The sequence below is a fragment of the Mustelus asterias genome, chromosome 2, assembly GCF_964213995.1.
Source record: "Mustelus asterias chromosome 2, sMusAst1.hap1.1, whole genome shotgun sequence".
In the NCBI taxonomy this organism is placed as follows: domain Eukaryota; kingdom Metazoa; phylum Chordata; class Chondrichthyes; order Carcharhiniformes; family Triakidae; genus Mustelus; species Mustelus asterias.
The window spans coordinates 128,071,237-128,087,218 of record NC_135802.1 but is presented as its reverse complement, the minus strand read 5'-3'; the positions used below and the strand labels follow the sequence as shown (position 1 = coordinate 128,087,218).

General features: G+C 41.4%; 1 protein-coding gene across 3 annotated transcripts in view; it reads right to left on the bottom strand.

The window, feature by feature from the left end:
• Positions 1–14,889, bottom strand: part of atxn1a (ataxin 1a) — a 345,727-nt gene extending 330,838 nt beyond the window's left edge. For 2 of the 3 annotated variants that reach the window (XM_078241326.1, XM_078241370.1), the window contains exon 1: positions 14,582–14,889. The gene's annotated coding sequence lies outside the window, so the exon portion shown is untranslated. Of the gene's footprint in view, positions 1–5,980; positions 5,997–14,581 lie in introns of those variants that run through there. The other variant, XM_078241345.1, reaches the window with a different exon arrangement.
• Between the last annotated feature and the right edge of the window lie 1,093 nt (positions 14,890–15,982).

The window sequence follows — 15,982 nt, the reverse complement described above, 5'->3', positions numbered from 1 at the left end:
TTGAACCCTCAGAAGCCAGAATTCGATGGCTGACACCTGCTTCAACTCCATTTTGATGTACAATATTCACCGAGCCCAAGCCGCTCTTGTGAAATGCACTGTCCACATTCTTCTGGAACTCTGCTGCATGCAATGTTGTGATTAAAAGCATGAACCAGATTTGTAGAGCTGTCATTCGCAAATGATCTGTTGTAACATTTTGGACAGATAGTCTCGGTCAATCAATGAATCCCTTCTTTCGTCTTCAGTTATTGCATTGTATTTGAACAACACACAAAGTATGCCGCTCTGATAAAGAGTCATCCAGATTTGAAAGATTGGGCTGGATTTTCTGGCCGCACTCCCCCCAAATCCAGGAAATCCCACCTGAGGTCAATGGACCTTTTCATGGTCCATGTGCTGCCTGCTACGATTTCCATGGCGGGCGGGATAGCAAAATTCCGGCCACTGACTTGGTTTTCTTTCTGCCACAGATGTTGTCAGAGCCGCTGAGATTTTCCAGCATTTTCTGTTATGTTTCAAATTCCAGCATCTGCAGTAATTTGCTTTCAAATGTACGCAAAAAGTATCATTGTTTGGTCAAATATGTGGATCAAATTTCACCCTTAAGTTTAATTTCATGTAAGGGATAAAAGAAATGATTTCTGGTGAATGAACATAAACAATATAAAGATGGAACAGAGTAAAGGCATTCAAGTTACCGGGTTTATCCACTCCTTTAATGCCATGTATTGGACCTGCATTGATCACTTTCATCAAAGGGCACTAACAGAAATATCTACTCCATTTGATGTGGAATCTGTTTAGTACCTTTTCAAATACTTCTACCAAGCCTGCACCTCCCAAATGTTAATGCACTATTTCTCATCTTTCCCCAATTGACATACACCTTATCAATTCCCTTCATGCTGTTCATCCTTTTTCTCTCCAGTGGAAATAAATTGAGCTTTCATCGCTTTTATTTGATTGCTCAACTATTGAACACCCTGAAAGGTCCATACTATTTGCTGTTTTCTAACACCCTTTCCAAAGTCTGTTGGACCCAGTTAGGTGTGAAGTGAAATCTTAGGAACACAGTCAATAAAAACAAGCTGCAGCAGTGGAAAAGCATAGGTACTTAAGGCACAGGTTGTGCCCAATAAACAGATATTAACTTATCCCTTTGAAACAACTGGACAAAATTTGGTACCGACAACATCACAGTTTATAAAATGTAAAATTTCTTGCGTCTACAAAAGCAACACAACTGCCAATAAAAAGAATAATAAAATCAACCCTCTAACACAGAGAATGAAAAGGGCGAGTGTTGAGAATCCTTGCCCAAGATAAGCTGCCCTACCAATATCAGTGCAGATCCAAAATTTGTGTGGGTCACAGGGAAGGTACCTTGCCACAGATGACGAATTGGAGAATTTGCCTTCAAGTACCTGAACAGTCTTCATCTTTAAGGCCGACAATAACGATGCAGTGAACAAAATACACCGATACATCTATGGGAAATAGCAACTGACATCAGAATATCTCGATAAAGGCAAAATACTGCGGATGCTGGAATCTGAAACAAAAATAGAAAATGCTGGAAAATTTCAGCAGGTCTGACAGCATCTGTGGAGAGAGAATGGAGCCAACATTTCGAGTCTAGATGACCCTTCGTCAGAACTCTCAGAATATATGGGTGGATTCTATAAGCGTTCTCAATAGAGTATCATCCATCAGTAATGGTATTGTAAGGACTCTGTCCACTGTTTCACTAAATGATCAATTCTTGGGCAGCATGCCCGCAATTTCCCGATATGCAGAGGTGATCACTGTTGGTAATAAACATTAGTAAAATTGGTCTAGTGTGTTGACCTGAAACAATAACCCACCTTTTCTCTTGTCAGATGCTAATAAGACTTGTTCCTTATTTATGCCACTGTATATTCTTAAGTCAGGACTCCATGATAAAGCATTTTAATTTCTAGATTATGTTTAATTTTCCCACCATATACAGGTTTCTTGTTGAAATGTCACTTTGTTGCCCATAAACCAGCAACAGACAAGTGTCAGTGTGTATCCAGTGTTTTAGAGCTCAACACACACAAACAAACGTTTATAGAGTTCCTAATGGTGTAAAGACATGACAATGCTGTTACAATGTGTAGAAATAAAAAATGAACAACAAAGTGAAGGGGAAGAACAGATTAGTGGAATTATTGGATGCAAATTAAGAAAAAAATTTCCAAATGGGAAGTGGGCAGGGGATCAGAGAGATGAAGAGAGATGTCCAGGAGAATGCAAGTACGTCGGCTAAAAGAATGGCCATCAAATGGTGGATTCAGGAGAACTTGAATATGGAATACATCAGAGGATCAAGAGCTGTGCATGGGAATACGGGGCACCATCTGTTCCACCTACTCTCAATTTCAGCAGTTGGGAGAGATAACTCTTTGCTGCTCTCACACACTTTGCAATTGCTTTGATTTATTTAATAATACTTGTGTCTGCTGTAACCAAACAAATCAAGTCCACCAAATATGGAGCAGCAGAAGGTACGGTGAGCAGACAGTTGGAGACTGGGCGAGGTATCGCTTTCCTAATTTTAATTTCTAGTGACGTATAACCGGCAGTGGAATAAATACCATTCAATTTATACTTATCATCCAAAATTATTCACCTTTTATAATTACACCATTTCTATACATTATCCTTTCACCGTTTCTGGTCACTCAGAACAATACTCCAATAACAAGTAGTGATGATAATGTTCGATGTGTAGCTATTACAGTCAATAATTAGCAAAATTTGACATGGAAAAACTGCGGTGCTATGGAACTGACCTTTATTATGGAAAAGTGGCCAGGCAATCATATGGATACGAATGGTATACCAAATCCCTAGTGACATTTAATGGGGGTAATTTTACTAATTCTCACACCTAACATGGAACTTTACCCACCAGGAGCACATATACAAAATTCAGGCTCAAAGAACAGCAACGTCTGCAGCATTTCAATGCCTGGAAATTTCTGCTCAGCCCAAATTCCCAATGCACATGGACTCTACACTAGGAAGTGATCATTATGTTTTCCAAGTTATTTACTCTTATCAAAACCTCTCAAAATTAACAGAAGCTATTTTATTGGCAGGAAGACCAGTAACCAGAAGATGATTGGCAAAAGAACCAGGGGCAAGATGAAGAGAATCATTTTTTTTTACCCAGTGAGATGCTGTTATCTGGGAAGCACTGCCTGAAAAGAGTAGTGGAAGCAGATTCAATAATAGCTTTCAAAAGGGAATTGGATAAATACTGGGAAGGGGAATAGTTTGCAAAGTTATGAGGAAAGTTAGGCTAGCAATTAATATAAAAAATGATAGTAAAAGTTTTTATAAATATATAAAAAGGAATCGAGTGGCTAGAGTGAATGTTGGACCCTTGGAGGACGAGAGGGGGGAGTTAATAGTGGGAAATGAGGATATGGCTGAGTCTTTAAATAAGTTTTTTGTGTCGGTCTTCACGGTGGAGGACACAAATAGTTTGCCAAATATTAACGATAGAGGGTTGGCAGCAGGAGAAATACTTAATACAATTAATGTTACCAGAGAGGCAGTGCTGGGTAGACTAATGGGACTGAAGGTGGACAAGTCCCCGGGTCCGGATGGAATGCATCCCAGGGTATTGAAAGAAATGTCAGAGGTAATAGTGGATGCGTTAGTGATTATTTATCAAAACTCGTTGCATTCTGGGGTAGTGCCAGTTGATTGGAAAACGGCTAATGTTACGCCGCTGTTTAAAAAAGGAAGGAGACAAAAGGCGGGTAACTATAGGCCGGTCAGCTTAACGTCTGTAGTAGGGAAAATGCTGGAATCCATTATTAAAGAGGAGATAGCAGGGCATCTGGATAGAAATGGTTCGATCAATCAGACGCAGCATAGATTCATGAGGGGAAAGTCGTGCTAGACGAACATGTTGGATTTTTATGAAGATGTGACTAGGGCGGTTGATGGAGGAGAACCGGTGGATGCGGTGTTTTTGGATTTCCAAAAGGCGTTTGATAAGGTGCCCCATAAAAGGCTACTGAAGAAGATTAGGGCACACGGAGTTGGGGGTAGTGTGTTAAAGTGGATTGGGGACTGGCTATCCGACAGGAAGCAAAGAGTCGGAATAAATGGGTGTTTTTCCAGTTGGAGGAAGGTAACTAGTGGCGTGCCGCAGGGATCGGTACTCGGGCCGCAACTGTTTACCATTTATATAGATGATCTGGAGGAGGGGACGGAGTGTAGGGTAACGAAGTTTGCAGACGACACAAAGATAAGTGGAAAAGTGAATCGTGTGGAGGACGGAGAGGATCTGCAGAGAGATTTGGACAGGCTGAGTGAGTGGGCGAGGATATGGCAAATGGAGTATAACGTTGAGAAATGCGAGGTTATACACTTTGGAGGAAATAATAACAAATGGGATTATTATCTCAATGGAAACAAATTAAAACATGCTACCGTGCAAAGGGACCTGGGGGTCCTTGTGCATGAGACGCAAAAGCCCAGTCTGCAGGTACAACAGGTGATTAAGAAGGCAAATGGGATGTTGGCCTATATTGCGAAGGGGATAGAATATAAAAGCAGGGATGTCTTGATGCACCTGTACAGGGCATTGGTGAGGCCGCAGCTGGAATACTGTGTGCAGTATTGGTCCCCTTATATGAGGAAGGATATATTGGCATTGGAGGGAGTGCAGAGAAGGTTCACCAGGTTGATACCGGAGATGAGGGGTTTGGATTATGAGGAGAGGCTGAGGAGATTGGGTTTGTACTCGTTGGAGACTTATAAGATAATGCGGGGGCTGGATAGGGTGGAGGCGGAGAGATTCTTTCCACTTAGTAAGGAAGATAAAACTAGAGGACACAGCCTCAAAATAAAGGGGGGTCGGTTTAAGACAGAGTTGAGGAGGAACTTCTTCTCCCAGAGGGTGGTGAATCTCTGGAATTCTCTGCCCACTGAGGTGGTGGAGGCTACCTCGCTGAATATGTTTAAAGCGCGGATGGATGGATTCCTGATCGGTAAGGGAATTAAGGGTTATGGGGATCAGGCGGGTAAGTGGTACTGATCCACGTCAGATCAGCCATGATCTTATTGAATGGCGGGGCAGGCTCGAGGGGCTAGATGGCCTACTCCTGCTCCTATTTCTTATGTTCTTATGTTCTTATGTAAGAATAGGACTAATTGGATAGCCCTTTCAAAGAGTTAGCATTGGCACAAAGAGCCAATTTGTTTCCTTAACTCCATTGTAACCTCAGGATTTTGCAATGCAGCAAACTATCAGAGGATGGTAGCAAGGTACACAGAAGACAAATCCAAACAAAACTAAGTCAGCATCAAATACATGGAGCAGTCAACCAGATACACCCAGCAGATTTTCATTGCAAAAAAATTAAAGCTGACAATGCAAAAGACATATGAGCTACAATGTGAAACAAGTTATGACTTCTCCAATTTTCTTTCATTAAACAGATTATTTTGGATCAGTCGAACGCAATATTGAGCAAGTTCAGACATGCAAGCAGTTCTGTCTGATTTCCCTTTAAGAAGTGCTCCACCCTCAGTCAACTTTCTTATGCAGATTGCACTGGCAAAGTCTCAACCTGATGATGTCACATTCATTTTACAAGGAGCCTAATTCATACACACATTTCATAACCTCGACTTCCTTGATTGTACATATTAACTTCACCCTCCAACAGAACAAGTCCAATTAGGATAATGTTTCATACTGGATTAGACTTTGATCTATTTATGACTTAATTTTCACTCGTCATTGAGATTTAAGCAGCAATAACTAGCTACCCAGAAATTCCATGGGTCTGGAAATATGATCACAGTTGAAAAAAGGCCATTAGGGGTTGGGGGCACATTGCAGGCCTCTGAACCATGTTAAATTGGTGCTGCCAGCATACTCTAATGACTCAGATGTGCAGACGGTATTGTACTCTGCATGTGTACTCACTTGGGGGTGGAGTGGAGAAGAGTTTGCAGAAGTTGTGTGTCTACGCCACTTAAGAGAAGTCAGCACCTTTTAAAGAGGAAACACATTCTGGCTGTAGATAGTTGTGAGGAGAGGAATTGCTGCAAGGCCTCCATACAGTACCCAAACCAGATTCTCCAATGCTGTTTAATTTGGAACCCTGGTCCAAGTTGTGGAACAGGAGGAGTTCCACTCCATTCTCTCCCTCCCCCCTCCAATCCGTCAGACAAAAGCCCCTCTAGGTAAGACCTCTGCCACTATTAGGAAGTGGTTGCAGTGGAGGTCAATGCCAGAAGCTAATCTCCCAAAACATGTCTGCAATGAGCAACAGAAATAATATATCACTCTTCATTCTTAACTTGCGAGCGTTGCCAGCAGAGCCACCATTTATTGTCAATCTTAGTTGCCCATGAGATTTTTTGCTGCAATTTATTTCCAACAGTGCAATAAATAGGAAGTTCCAGAATTTTGACCCAGCAATGGTGAAGGAATATCCCCAAGTCAGGGCAGTGTGTTACTTGGAAGTGGTATTATTCTCATGCACCTGCTACCCTTGTCCTTTCCAAGGAAAGTCAATGGCCGGAATTTCCTGGCTGTTCACATCGGCGGGATCTTATGGTCCTGCCAATGGCACAGCCCTGCCGCAGGTTTCCTAGTGGAATCAGGTGCAGTCAATGGGAGCAGAAGATCCCACCCAACACAGATCCCTTTATTAGGTCCTCTAACCTGTTATAAATAGCTGCCGGCGTTGGACTGGGGTGAACACAGTAAGAAGTCTCACAACACCAGGTTAAAGTCCTGTTGGACTTTAACCTGGTGTTGTGAGACTTCTTACTGTAATAAATAGCTTCACCATGCACATAATGCAAATACTAAATTCCTTCAATATATCACAATTCATACACTGAAGATAAATACTACAGACCAATAAAGTTAATGGTATTGATGGAAAAATGGCGAGAAATCATTAGGACAAAGAAAATGAATGCTTAGGAAAATGTAAGCTAATTAGAGAAATCAGTACAATGTAGTGAAAGATAGGTCATGCCTAGCTAACCTAATAGAACTCTTAGACAGATTCACTGAGGTGGTAAATAGGGGATGATCAATGAATGTCAAAAGCTTGGATATTTAGAATATAATTGTCAGCTAAAATTGAGAATGTATTTGGTGGCAAATTGGTGACATTGGTAGAAAATTGTTCAGGACACAGAAGGCAAAGGGAAACATTTTTAAAGAAATAAGGACATTACATTAAAGCAAATGCAATTATATGTAACAAATGAGAGTCAATACACTTTAGACTGTTATCATCCCCATAAGGAAACCTCTTAAACCAAAATAACCAAATTTACTGAATGACCTCCAATTACCAACATAATTCCATATTGTGTAGCTTTTGCTTTAACAGAAATCAGAACCAACACAAATTATACATGTAGTAACAGACAATTTATGCTCCAAATAAAAAAGGTACATTTCATGAGATAGTCGATACAACAAAAGGTGCACCTTACACAACCATTCTCATCATTTCCCAAGAAATTGTGCCATTATGTAATTACACAGTTCCATAATATGTTGTTCTCTATTCATACAGGATAGGTCAGGAGTCCTGTCCAACATCCAAATATAGCTGCCACCTTTGAGTTTCAAGGGTATAATTTCTATGACTCCTCTCTCCTGTGAGTCACAATAGTCCTGATAGTATAGCTTTCCAGAGTTCCTTTTTAACTGAGCAATCAGTAACACCCCCATTCATGATTTGGCCAATGCTGGGAAAACACCTAGATATTTACACAGTCTTTCAGGATTTAGAACTTTTTAGCCAGCTCACACAGTGCCTCTGAGAGTCATATCACCTTTTTTGCCAAATAGAAAAGCTTACCTCTTCCTGAAAGGGATTTGCTTCATCTCCTTCAAAGAATGTGGTGCGCTCCTCTTTCCATTTGTGTCTGCATCTGTGCTCTCATCACCCTCACCCTCCAGCTCCTCTACTTATAGCTTTCCTTTGTGTCTCCCAACCACAAGGCTTCTCTCTGAACTTCCATCCGGTTGGTTCTGCTTCCAGATCAAGGGTCACCAAGTCACAGTATTTCTTATCACCCAAAAAATTAACAATTGATTCCTTCATAACTGATGCAAACTTTTAAGAGTCTTTTTCAAACATTTTTTCAAAAATTACAGATTTCACAGACTTTTTAACAAAATCACAAATTTTCCTTGCTGTATTGTTTCCAGGTCAAAGGTTGCCATAGGACAAAGAAAAGTTGATTGAAATATGTTAGGAAACACCAGGGAGATAGATGAGAACATTTTAAAAGTCCGTAAGCCATTAAACTCTATAGCTGTCCATGTAAATGGCAACTGAAAAATGCTAATGAGATCATGGATTCATCATCAAAAGGTTTAGAATTTAAAGAAAGGAACTGCAGTTATACAGAGTGCTGGTCAAGCCTTTGACTATTGGGATTAATTCCATACTTGCAGGAAACACAATTATTCTGAAAAGCATGGACTGTGCACCCACAACTTCCCATAATCTCCTTGAATGCAGATACTCGGTAAACCATGGGGGGAGGAAAGTGTTCAATATCGTGTCCCATCGAGACACATTTCTGTACCATTATCCAGTGGCCATCTGTGCCTGGGGTACAGGATGCCCTATATTGATAAAGGCAGCTCACCCACCGATGGCACCCAGGCATTGAGACCCTGGAAATGCAAATCAGGACTTCACCCTTAGGCCCTTTGCAGGTATTAGTCAAAAACTATGTGAAGTATGCATCATGCAAGCTCAGGCTAGATTTTTCAGTTTTACGTCAGCCTTAGTGCTACTTAAAAGGATTGTTCAAGACCACCAAAAAAAAAGTAGGGAAGCTTATTTTACTTACATTTCTGTGGACCCATGAGAGCATGAACACTCTTCCCTGCTCAACATCACTATTGCGGGCAACTGCCAGCCATTGCTCAGCCCTGCCTCATTCTCCTCCCTCCCAGGACTTTCTTCAGGGTCACTGCCAACAAGACAGCTGGCACACACGGGTCGCTGGGCAACCAACAAGCTGCCTTGAGGCAGAACAGACGACCGCAGGGAACCAATAATATTACAATGAGGTTCAAAGTTTAATTCATTCTGAGCTTCAGGTCTCCTGAATCCGGCACACACTGAAACACATCATCAGTTATGCACCTCAACTAATTTCTAGCCCAGTTTTTGGATGCCTATCCTTAAGAAGGCTAAATGGGACTTGGAGCAATTTCAGTCATAATTTCCCAAAGATCTGGAATGAAGGGAATAAGCTGAGAGAACGGACAAAGTTAGAAACGTTCCCTAAGAATGACAAAATCAAGGAATGATTTCATTGAGGTATTTAAAATAATGAAAGGAACTAACAGGGGTACGTAAGGAATGATTTTTCCCTTCAACAGATAAGTCAGACCAGGGAAGCATTATTTTTAAATGTGTGCTGAGCCATTTAAAAATTAATCTAGAAGAAAAATGTTAACCACGACAAAGGGTTGTGAGAATGTGGAATGCATTGTCCCAAAGGCCCATTGATATTGAATCAGTTTGTGTTCAAATAAACTGTAAATACTTACTTAGATGTTAAGCATTTAAAGTGATATGGAGATAGGGCAAGGAATCGGAATGAAAACATGAGTAACCAACATCTTAAAAAACAGATTAACTGTTCATTCATTTCACTGCTATTTTATTATGCACAAAATGGCTGCCACATTTCTCTACATGGTCATAATAATATAATTTCATAGTTAATAGCATGAAGTAATTCTAAGAGGTGTAATGAAGTGCTACATAACTGCAAGTCTTTTATTTGCTCCATATGCTGCTCCCCTGTGGAAGTTGGTATAAACAGGTTAGCCAAGCTGGTCTTTGGAGTGTGCACAGTGACATCCAGGGGAATAAGATCCAAAAAGTTCAACACTCAAGAGAATCAGAGACATTGCTGTGCTTTTTCAGTAATAATATGCTTGGAGAGCATAGGCAGCCATTTCACACCCATGTAGGCGCCAGTCCTGTGCAATCACATAGCTCTAAGGAAGTAGCTTCAGGTGCAGCATCCAAAAGCATTTGGTTCACAGTTATGCAACCAAAGGGTACTTGTGGCATAAATGCAGATACATTGCAGGACGCTGCAAATATAATAGGCTGCTCTTCTTCATTCAAAGTTGCTTTCTTTAAAATGTTAATGTTGGTTATTTACATTGCTGGGTTCAAATTATCAGATGATTCCATTTTTATTGCAAAAGTAACTTTGAATTATTAGTAGACTGCAGTGGGACTTGTACATCCCATAAAACTTACTAATTGTATGAGCAACCCTCACCATTGCATCTCCCCCAGCCAAGGAACACGTCAGCTAGACCATTCATGGATGGGAGATGAAGAACTTCACAGCTCAAAATGCAAAGAAATGTGAGATTGGAGCACATACACCTAAACAGCACTCTGCAACCTTTAAATACCTTGAAGTCTGGCATTCTTTAAAGAAAGCATAATTTTCTCAAAGCCAACTGTACAGCCAGTCCTCTGCAAACACACACACAATCTGTATGACGAGTAGCATCTCCTACTATGCCCTCCACTGTCCTGGGCCACTTGCTCCCACTGCATTATGAGATAGCTGGCAATAGCTGCGGCACCATTCTGCAGTGTCCATTTCAATCAGTGTTGTACTGACACTTCTGAATCTTTGTCCTTAGTTTCAACACTCCAATTGCAGGAGTGAGAAATGGCAACATCGCCCAGCATAAGCTTCCACTTCTGCAACACTCTTTGCATAAGAAAATGTTCCATAACACAAGACAAGGCAGGAAAGAGTGCTCAACACAGACTGGGTTTGTGGGGTTGGATAAGGTGCAATTGTAGTACGGGAGCTCTGCGGTCAGAGTAGCTCGAGCAGACAGTGACACCACGCAAGTCTCCTTATTGCCAAACTTCAAGGTATTTTAAGGTTGCAGAGTGCTGTTTAGGTGTATGTGCTCCAATTTCACATTTGTTTGCATTTTGAGCTGTGAAGTTCTTCATCTCCCATCCATGAATAGTCTAGCTGACGTGTTCCTTGGCTGAGGGAGATGCAATGGTGAGGGTTGCTCATACAATTAGTAAGTTTTATGGGATGTACAAGTCCCACTGCAGTCTACTAATAAGGTGCAATAATAGTGAAAGTCCAATCAGATAGAAGGGGTTTTCTACATTGGAAGGGGGGTGAAGGACTAAGAGATTCTCAGAGAATTCCAAAGGACTGAAAGAACAACCAATGCTAAACAGACATGAGACCGAGTGAAAGAATGAAATGGCCAATCATATTGAAGGTGGAAATGAAAGTGAAAGGTCAATGAGCCGCATTTATGCCATTGGTGATTTTGACCATGCTGGTCTCAGAATCAAAGGCTTGGGAAAGATATTAAAGAGCCTTGGACAGAGAAATGTGGGAGATGCGATTGTGTAGTTAAAGAGAAAGAATGGTTCAAAAAAAATTAGCCCTTTAATGTGTGTATTAGTTTCTGTAAGTTTTGGCACCATTCTGTCTGAGTTTCGTCACAGTCTAAGAAAGTGACATTTCCATGGTAATACAAATGAAACATTCATATGCCACCTTCAGATGTTTTTAAAACTCAAGATGTACTCTTCATTGTGAATCCCTGTTCTAAATCAAAAATTAGCAGTCACTCTTCACTGACTTCTCTTTTTCTTAAACTCGGCCTTTAACGAGGCTTTTAACCAGTGCTACTTTTGTTTCCTCAAAGTTTCAAGCCCTGTGCAAGACTTAGCACAAGTATAATGGTAATAAGAGTCCAAAGCGGTTTTCAAATGATCTTTCACACCACACATTTTTGTCCAAATCAACAGTGAGAGGAAAACTGAGGGCCTGAAATTCCTCCCACTGTTCGACCTGGGCACAAGTCAAATGGAGTTCACCCAAAGTGCACGCCACCTGCCCAGCTTCCTGGGTTCAGGCCACCTGTGTGGGCAGAATGCTATTCCCCACTTCCAGGCTCACCCCTTAGTTAGAGCCTGCCCCAGAACTGGAGGTCAATAATCCAATCATTGGGTTTGGCCACCATCTTTGTGGCCTCTTGGCTGCTGGCGGACACGTTGGGGCTGGGAGGGGCAGGGGCACCAAAGCACCAGCAGCTTCTTCTGGTGTTCCTGTATGTGGGAACCTGGCCAGCCGCTGTCCAGCTCATTAAAGGCACCCCCATCTCATTAGCAATGTGTTCCCAAAAATGCCGAGCGTTCCCTCAACTCATAGAAGAGGAATATTGAGACTTATTCCCTTTTATGTGGGTACTTGATCCTTTATAATTCCCCAAGTACACATATGGGTTAATCTTTCAAGCATGTGTCAGCAGCACAAGTCTCATCTACTTCCAGGTGGACACCAAATCACAGCCATTTTTCAATGTGTACTGCTGGTCGGCAAGGTTTCTCACAACCAAATGTAGCTGCTAGATTCATTTAAATACCTCCATGAAGACTCAATATGGATACTATCATGTTTAAAAACATACTCTTTAAATATATCAATACTGTTAAGAAAACAGAATATTATGAAGTGGTTGCCGCATTCCCTTACATGCAGCTCCATCATTTAATAGATATGAGCTCGCCTTTATATGTCCCCAGCACAATAAATAATATACTCTACATCCCATTAACTCTACAGACACAAAATGTAAATTTGTAGACACCCAAGTTTTTTATTCAACCATGCATAACTACTATATGTGTACACATATAAAATCTAAACATCTTCCATCCAGTGTACAGCATCACATTCCAGACACTACGTCACACTATGCTACTGGATACAAAATAAAGAGAATGAAAGCCAGTCACTGATCCAGAACCTAAAACTTAGTTACAATTGCCCTTTGCTTGACCCCAACAGTTTGTAAGCACTTACAATTATCCAGATTTACCCTCTGGGTGGTGCATCTTAAAGAATTGCTCACAATAGCACCTTAACATCACAAACCCTAGCTTAGACATGAGCTAGTATCATATATATTATTTATGATGATTTTTTTTTATGATTGTATAACACACACACAATTGTAAAGACAAAGCATCCATACTGGAAACCATCCAGGTCACAGTACAAGACTGCATACCTTGAAATAATTGGCGGAAATACAGTTATTTTCCACTTAGAAAAAACTGGATTCAACCTAGTGAAAATGACTGATAAAAAGATTTGACCAGCCCACACTTACAGTACACCGAAGGCCACCAGCTCTTTCACAAGATACACACCTCAATGAGCAGATAAATAACGTCTGTTACCAGGGCAACCTGATCTAATTACATGATTGATCAGGTCCAGGGGTAGTGCAGTGAAACCCTACACCAACATCTATCTATGTGCAGTGCTTAGCCAGGAACTTCACACATGGAAATCATTTCTGAGACTTTCATTATTCAGTGCAGTGAACATGTTAACACGCAGCTAATTTAATATATTAAAAAAACACTGCTCATTGTCAGCACTGATGCAATGGCTTGGAAATAATTATAGTATTCCCACTCTCATTCATGATCTTTTTTACCCAGCAGCTCAGCCTCAGAAAGAGGAGTAACTGACTCACCAGCGAATAATGTCCACATTTTTAGTATCTGTTTACTGCACTACTGCCTTGAATTTCTACATTGAAGTGACGGGGAGGAGGGGTCAAGGTGTCAAACAATGTGAGTGGGCAAACCTGATCCTGCCAGCCTTTGTTGCTCTCTCTCCCTCTCAAAAATGTGATCATTTTGAACACCAAATCCTGACTTGCCCGTGGGAGGTTTCTGTTGACAGTCAATCCGCCTTTAGACAAATGTGCTGAGATTTATTAAGTTCCACAGTCTTATATGTTGACCCGGCATTCAAGGAACCATTTTAAGAATTGCACATTAAAACCAACACCCAGTATTAATGGTGTACAAAAAAAATGCAGATGCAGGAATCAAAGATTTGCAGATGAGTCATAGCGAGATAGTAACAATAAGGAGACTTGCGTGGTGTCACTGTCTGCTCTAGCTACTCTGACCGCAGAGCTCCCGTACTACAATGTACCGGCAGTGTTGTAAACAAGATAAAAATGTTGCCTTTGCAGACCAGCCCTATCTATCCCGATTACGCAACGCTCTGGCGAGCCTGTCTCTTGAATGACCCGATTAAACAAGCTGTCAGCTCACTGACCAGCTCCCGTTTCCCCGGAGTTCTGCCCTACACTCAGTTGCGCCCCTCACCCTATCACCCCCTCCAACTCAGACAGCATCTCCCCCCGCCCCCCCCCCCCCAATCCCTGGCAACAACTGTTACCCCTTCCCCAGGTAGACAAGCTGGGAGAAAAATCCTCGCAGCATATAGTCAGGGCAGTACTTTGTATTCACACACAAATACACACAGTTTTCTCAATCAGATGTCTGAGCAAGGCAGTGTTTGTACTACAGGAGGGAGCCTGGCCATTTCACAACAACCCACATACACACACAAGGAAATGACAGTAAATGGCCAACGTTGTAGGTAGCTGGAGGATCTGAAGATATATATATTAAAAAGGACTTACAGACACAAAAAGGTAGTGAGTCTTTAGAAGGTGCTCCTCGGTGAAGCCGAGCCGGTAGTTATGTAGTAATGTCTGTCTTGCAGACAGCTCTCTCTGCCTCTCTCCTCTGGCGCTCCCTCTCACTCTGTAACTGCGTGTGTAACATAAACCAAATATGGAGCAGTTGGCTGCGTCTGCTGATAGCTTAAGGATTCTACTATATGCAAAGGATTCAAGACAACACACATACTGGCGGGTTGCCAGCAGATCCAGAGATTAATGCGAACACATTGCTAGAGAGAGAGAGAGCAGGATTAGAAGAGAATAAAATATGTAAATGAGGCTTTCGAAACAGAGTACGGTTCACCACATTGGAGCATGTTATGCTTGGACATAGTATATATCCACTCAGCGCTGGGTGCCATAGATTTCGAAATTAAAGCTAAATTTGTAAAAGTCACGTGTACAGTACAACCAAGGAGACTTTTAAAAGGCAGTTGAGTAGAAGTTGCATCGGGTAGTACAGTTGAACGCGTTTGTTACAATAGTGCAGATTGTACAGCTGCCAACTCATTTAACCCATTCATTACCAGAACCGATTAGCGCTGAAATGGAAGAAATTGCCGGATTGAATACAAATAATACTCTCACAAGTTTAATATTAACACTTGCCTTGGCCATATTACGTTCTAAATATTTTTCCAGGTTTGGACTACTTGTCATTTTTTAAGTTTATTTATTAGTGTCACAAGTAGGCTTACATTAACACTGCAATGAAGTATTTTTAGAAATGGATGTGCGTGTATTTTGTTCAAGTTACAAATGCTTCATTTTACAGTGTGTAATATCTCCCTATGCCATTCCCTGTACACCAACCAATGACACCCACGTCATTTTCAATTCTATCCCATTCAATACTTCAAAGTGACCCCTTTATCAACGTCTCGGAGATTTCTCTTCCCCGTCCTAGACTAGGAGACCCCGCCTCCCCATTTCCTTTTTCCAATGTCAGCATTCGACATTTCCCCGATGTGATCCTTGCTTTCTAAACGTGCTGTGTCTCTGCCAGGCTCCGCTGTTTGGAATGTTCCTTTAAACAGAAGATGGCTATTGGAGCAACTCCGGAATATTCCTTTAAACAGGAACAAGCTGCTGGAATATCCCGCCCAGCAGAAGGGTTGTGCTCCCTCTTTCCTGAGAATAACATAAACAGCTGGAACCTCTTTCAGTCACTCCCCATTGGTCAGGGATGATGTCATGTTCCAATGCAGTACAAGCTTCACACACTGGGGTTGCTGCAGTGTGTTTGTCCTTTACAACACCAAGTGCACTTAGTACTGCTATTTCCCAAGAGGAAATGTAAGTGTGTCCTCTTCCAACATTTTACTTTGTAAATGGATGAAATTAAACCTTATTGTTTTC